General features: G+C 41.8%; 1 non-coding gene across 1 annotated transcript; it reads left to right on the top strand.

The window, feature by feature from the left end:
• Positions 1 to 94, top strand: LOC123783479 (small nucleolar SNORD12/SNORD106). The gene has a single exon (XR_006777223.1). It is a non-coding gene; the product is annotated as a small nucleolar SNORD12/SNORD106 (small nucleolar RNA).
• The last annotated feature ends 5,906 nt before the right edge of the window (positions 95 to 6,000 follow it).

Here is a 6,000-nt window from a genome sequence, read left to right as displayed (position 1 = left end):
AATAATGCAGCTGATAACATAACATTTTTCCCCATCAGATTAACCCCGTTGATCTAGCTGAATCATTAGCTAGTGTTTTATCTGATGCGTTGGAAAGGGAAAAAAAAGAAGAATGACAATTCAGCCACCTTTGGGTTCCACTTCTAATTCTAATTCTCGCTATTTCCTCCAGTGAAGTTTGAACTTCTCAAGTCATCCATGAGGGTTGGAATAAACTTCTTCCAAACTCTTGTTTGTGATGATATTTTGACCCATTCCCATGAATCATGAATGTCCTAATGGCATCTGGAATGGTGAATCCTTTTTAGAAGGTTTTCAATTGTCTTTGCCCAGTCCCATTAGGGAAATCACCATCTATGGCAGCTGTAGCCTTATGAAAGGTATTTCTTAAATAATAAGACTTGAAAGTCAAAATTACTCCTTGATCCATGGGCTATGGATGGGATGTTGTGTTAGCAGGCATGAAAACATTCATCTCATTGCACATCTCCATCAGAGCTCTTGGGTGACAAGCAGCATTGTAAATAAGCAGTAATCTTTTTATAGGAATCTTTTATTCTGAGCGGTTGGTCTGAACAGTGGGCTTAAAATAGTAAGCCATATTGTCAATAGATGTACTCTCTTCCAGGCTTTGTTGTTTATAGACTACAGACAGAGTAGGTTGAGCATAAGTTGTAAGGGCTCTAGGATGTTCAGAATGGTAATGAGCACTGGCTTTCACGTCAAGTCACCAGCTGCATTAGCCCCTAACAAGAAAGTCAGCCTGTCCTTTGAAGCTTTGGAGCCAGGCATTGACTTCTCTCTAGCTATGAAAGTCCTAGAGGCCTCTTCTTTCAACAGAAGGCTGCTTTGTCTACATTGGAAATCTGTTTAGTGTCATCAACTTCAGTAGTTCCTTAGCTTTGATGTTCCTCATTGCAGCTTCTACCTCAGCACTTGCTGCTTCACCTTGCACTGTTATGTTAAAGAGATGGCTTCTTGCCTTACACCTCATAACACCAACCTCTGCTAGCTTCCAACTTCTCTTGAAGCTTCCTTACCTCTGTCAGAATTGAAGTGAGCTAGCGCCTTGCCCTGGTTTAAGCTTTGGTTAAGGAAATGTTGTGGTTGCTTTGATCTACTGAGACCACTAAAACTTTACCCATATCAGCAATAAGGCTGTTCCACTTTCTTATCACTTAGGTATTCACTGGAGTAGCACTTTTAATCTCCTTCAAGAACTTTTCCTTCACATTTATAACTTGACTAGCTGTTTGGCACAAGAGGCCTAGCTTTCAGTCTGTCTCAGCTTTCAGCATGCCTTCCTCACTAAGCTTAATCATTTCTAGTGTTTGCTTTAAAGTGAGAGACATGTGGGGCACCTGGGTGGCTCAGTCAGTTAAGCATCCAGTACTTGATTTCGGCTCAGGTCATGACCTAAGGTCATGGGATTGAGCCCCACATTGGACTGTACGCTCAGCACAGAGTCTGCTTGAAACTCTTTCTCCTTCTGCTCATCCCCCACTCTTTCACTCTAAAATGGGTAGGTAAATCTTTAAAAAAAAATAAAGTGAAAGACATGTGACTCTTCCTTTCACTTGAATATTTAAAAGCCATTGTAGAGTTATTAATTGGCCAATTTCAATATTGTTGTGTCTCAAGGAATAGGGAGGTTTGAGGAAAGAGAAAGAGATGAGAGAATGGCTGGTAGATGGAAAAGTCAGAACACACACATTTATTGATTAAATTCGCCATCATATGGGCATGGTCTTGTGGTGCCCCAAACCAATTACAATAGTAACTTCAAAGATCACTGATCACAGATCACCATAACAAATATAATAATAATGAAAATGTTTGAAATATTGTTGGAATTACCAAAATGTGACAGAGACATGAAGTAAGCAAATGCTGTTGGGAAAATGGTGCCAATAGACTTGTTTAACCCAGGAGCGCCACAGACCTTCAATTTGTAAAACATGTAGTATGTGTGAAGCACAATAAAGCAAAGTGCAGTAAAAGAGGGTATGCCTGTACTCTGCTTTGTAACATATGCAGGCAGACGTATCTCTGTATGAGTGGTCTTTAAACAAGTAACTCAAAACATGCTTTATGAAGTAACACACTCCTGCATCTGGGTTGTCACTGGATCCAGTTTGGGATAGCTAACATTTCCAATTTGCAGGAAAACCACTGACATGCACACACAGCTTTACTGCTGCTCTAACTGGTTATTAGTCATAGCCTCCACATATCTAACTTAATATTTCCTTCAGAATCAGGAATTTCCAGGTTCTGAATTTTCCAGAAGTATTAAAATTCTAATTCCAAAATTCTTTTGTTTTCTTTTTGCCATCCCCAGAATATTCAACAAGGCAAGCAGACATGGTGAGGCTAAACATATATACAAAATAGATTTTGAAAACATGTATGCAACTTTATCATTTGAAATACGGTTCTGGTTTTTTGGGGTTTTTTCATTTTTATTTTAAGGTGATAGGAAAGAAAATCATTTATTGAATGTTTTTAAAGAAACCTATCATTGAAGAGCATCCTAAAAGATCTGTTCACTGGGATTCCTTCCTTTCTCCCTGACAGTTTCTACAGCAGTACTTGCAGAAAGCATGGTGCTGCATTCATGACTGGATTAAAGAGATTTCCTCCATAACATTTTTATGGTTGCCCCACTTTTCATAAGACATAAGACATTTAAAAAGTGTAATAATAATATCCTAGTTTATTTTTGCTTTCCAAGTCTAGAATACATGGAACTAAGAGCTCTGGAATACTGCTCTGACCCATCTACATGGAATGCTATCAGGTGTGAGTAGTGCCTAGAGCAGGAGACGGCTCTACACCAGGTCCAGGCTGCAGTTCAAGAAGCAGAACCTATGGTTCTAATTGTATCAGTAGTGGAATAGGTACCATGTGGAGTTTATAGGCGGCCTCAGGAGGAGAATCACAACATAGTCCCCATAGCTTCTGGAGCAATGCTATGCCAACTACAGCAGAAAACTATACACCATTCAGTAAATAGCCCCTGGCTTGCTACGGGGTCTGGTGGAGATAGAGCACCTGACTATAGGACATCAAGTGACCATGTGGCCAGACCTTCCCGTTATGTGCTGGGTTCTATCAGATCCACCAAATTATAAGGGTCAAAAGCAATCCATCATAAGATAGTGGTTTGTATATCTGGGACTGGGCATGAATAGTAAAAGGCCTAAGTAAGTTAGATAATCAGGACTCTCAGGGTCCCTTGTCATTACTACTGGTGCTTCATTGCTCCTCAGCTCAAACTTATGGCCTTGTATGGGGTAGAGGGGGAAAGGAGATTCTTAAGACCAGTTGGCAGAGGAGGAAAGGGCCATATTTGGTTCGTGGTTGGGCTGACTTGGCAAGTAACTGCTGATGTACACTACTACACCTCAAGGGTGGACTTGGAAGATTTGAAATCCTCCCAGTGGGGGGCGCCTGGGTGGCTCAGTCGTTAAGCATCTGCCTTCAGCTCAGGGCGTGATCCCGGCGTTCTGAAATCGAGCCCCGCTTTCTGAAATCGAGCCCCGCATCAGGCTCCTCTGCTGGGAGCCTGCTTCTTCCTCTCCCACTCCCCCTGCTTGTGTTCCCTCTCTCACTGGCTGTCTCTCTCTCTGTCAAATAAATAAATAAAATCTTAAAAAAAAAAAAAAAAGAAATTCTCCCAGTGGACAGTGCCTCTGGCTATCTGTTTTGTATAAAAAGAGAAGTGGCCCTAGGTAAGACTATACATTCACTTGTGGGCAAATGAAATGGCTACGCTGATTAGTCAGAGGTTGGGAAAGAGAAAGATTGGAAATTGGGAATAAGGAGGCTTATATATAAAAAAGAGATATGCACAAATGTAAAGATCTTCGTATCACATGTTAATGCCCACCAGAGAATAATCACCATGGAGAAGGCACGCAGACAGAGTGACTGGGCCAGTTGATGTCAGCCAGCCTCTGTCATCAGCCACTGCAAGGCTGGCACAATAGGCTCTTAAAAGAGTAGCCCAGTGGCAGAGATAGTGGATATGGACCCAGTATGAGTTTCCACACACCAAAGCTCATCTAATTATTCTCACTGCTAAATGTCCTATCTGTTAGTGACAGAAATCAGTGCTGAGCCCCAGTATGACACCATCTCTTGAGAAAACCAACCCTTCATTTTTTAGCAAGTTGATTACACTGGACCCTTCCACCCTAGAAAGGGCAGAAATTCCCCTTGACTTGACTCAACACGTACTTAATGTATAGGTTTTTCTTTCCTTTCCACAAAGCCTCATCTACTAACAGTATCCAGCAGCTTACAAATTTTGATTACCAACATGGAATCCCACACTACAACTCATACTAAGAGTCCTACTTTATAGCAAAACAGTAGGCACAATACCATGGGGTCTACTATCTGAGGAGTCTAGGTCCTGGTTAAAAATCTATGTGTGATTTTTCAGGCCTAGCCACAGGTGATTATAAAGGCCTTACCTGGCATGCCTGATAGGGGAAAAATAAATACAATAAAATAAAAATAAAATGGAAGCTAGATCTTATTTCCCCTATAGCTGAAGCTTTATAGCACTTTATGATCAGTAGACTTGGTGCATGCAAGGGGTTTGTGCTGGTCTTCTGGGGAGCGGCCTGTTGTGCTGTGTGTGATTTTTCAGGCCTGGCCACACGGGATGACAAAGACCTTACCTGGCACACCTGATATGGGAAATGTGCCCTCCCCACACCAGACTGGTGCATGGCCAATGCATCACAATCTCTGAAGGGAGATGCAGTCAAGGATTCAGACCCCTTTGGCAGGTCACACTCTTCACATATTTATAATCATAACCTTCATTCTTAGGTTTTTCTATCTGAAGCCTTGGGCAGAAGTGTTCTATAGGTCTGCTGAGACCTCCTTAAAGAGGAGAGGAGGGGGATGCACCCTCCAGGAGCAACTCCACTAGGACAAGGTTGCCTGAGAATCAGCACAAACCCCTCGCATGCACCAAGTCTACTGATCATAGAGTGCTGTATAGCTTCAGCTATAGGGGAAATAGGATCTAGCTTCCATTTTATTTTATTTTATTTTATTTTATTTTATTTTATTTTATTTTACTTTATTTTTGGATCTACCTTCTTTTATTTTTTTTAAAGATTTTATTTATGTATTTGACAGAGAGAGAGCACAAGCAGGGGGAGCAGCAGAGAGAGAGGGAGGGGGAAGGGGGATCTCCACTGAGCAGGGAGCCTAACACAGGGCTCGATCCCAGGACCCTTGGATCATGACCTGAGCTGAAGGCAGACACTTACCTGACTGAGCCACCTGGGCACCCTGGATCTAGCTTCTTTTAACAAGCAGACCAAACACACCTAGGCCTTAGCTTCTCCTTTTCCCCCCAGGACAAAATGACAAGACAGAGGCATTCACCCCCAAAAGAAAGAACAGGAAGAAGTAACGGTCAGGGATTTAATCAATACAGATATAAGTAAGATGTCTGAACTAGAATTTTAAACAACAATTATAAACATACTAGCTGGGCTTGAAAAAAACATAGAAGACACTAGAGAATCCCTAAATGCAGAGATAAAAGAACTAAAATCTAGCCAGGGTGAAATTAAAAATGCTACAACTGAGATGCAAACCTAATGGATGCCATAAGAATGAGGACAGACAAAGCAGAGGAATGAATCAATGATATAGAAGATACAATTATGGGGCACTTGGGTGGCTCAGTGGGTTAACTGTCTGCCTTTGGCTCAGGTCATGATCCCAGGGTCCTGGGATCGAGTCCTGCATTGGGCTCCCTGCTCGGGGGGGGAGTCTGCTTCTCCCTCTACCTGTTCCCCCTGCTCATGACCTCTCTCTCTCTCTCTCATTCTCTCTCTCTCATTCTCTCTCTCTCTCTCAAATAAATAAATAAAATCTTTAAAAAAAGATACAATTATGGAAAATAATGAAGCTGAAAAGAAGAGGGAAAGAAAGGTATTGGATCATGAAAATGGACTTAGGGAACTC

The sequence above is a fragment of the Ursus americanus genome, chromosome 1, assembly GCF_024610735.1.
Source record: "Ursus americanus isolate L20-20 chromosome 1, mUrsAme1.1.p, whole genome shotgun sequence".
NCBI lineage: Eukaryota > Metazoa > Chordata > Mammalia > Carnivora > Ursidae > Ursus > Ursus americanus.
The sequence above is the reverse complement of the archived record's forward strand: the minus strand, read 5'-3'. Positions and strand labels throughout refer to the sequence as shown.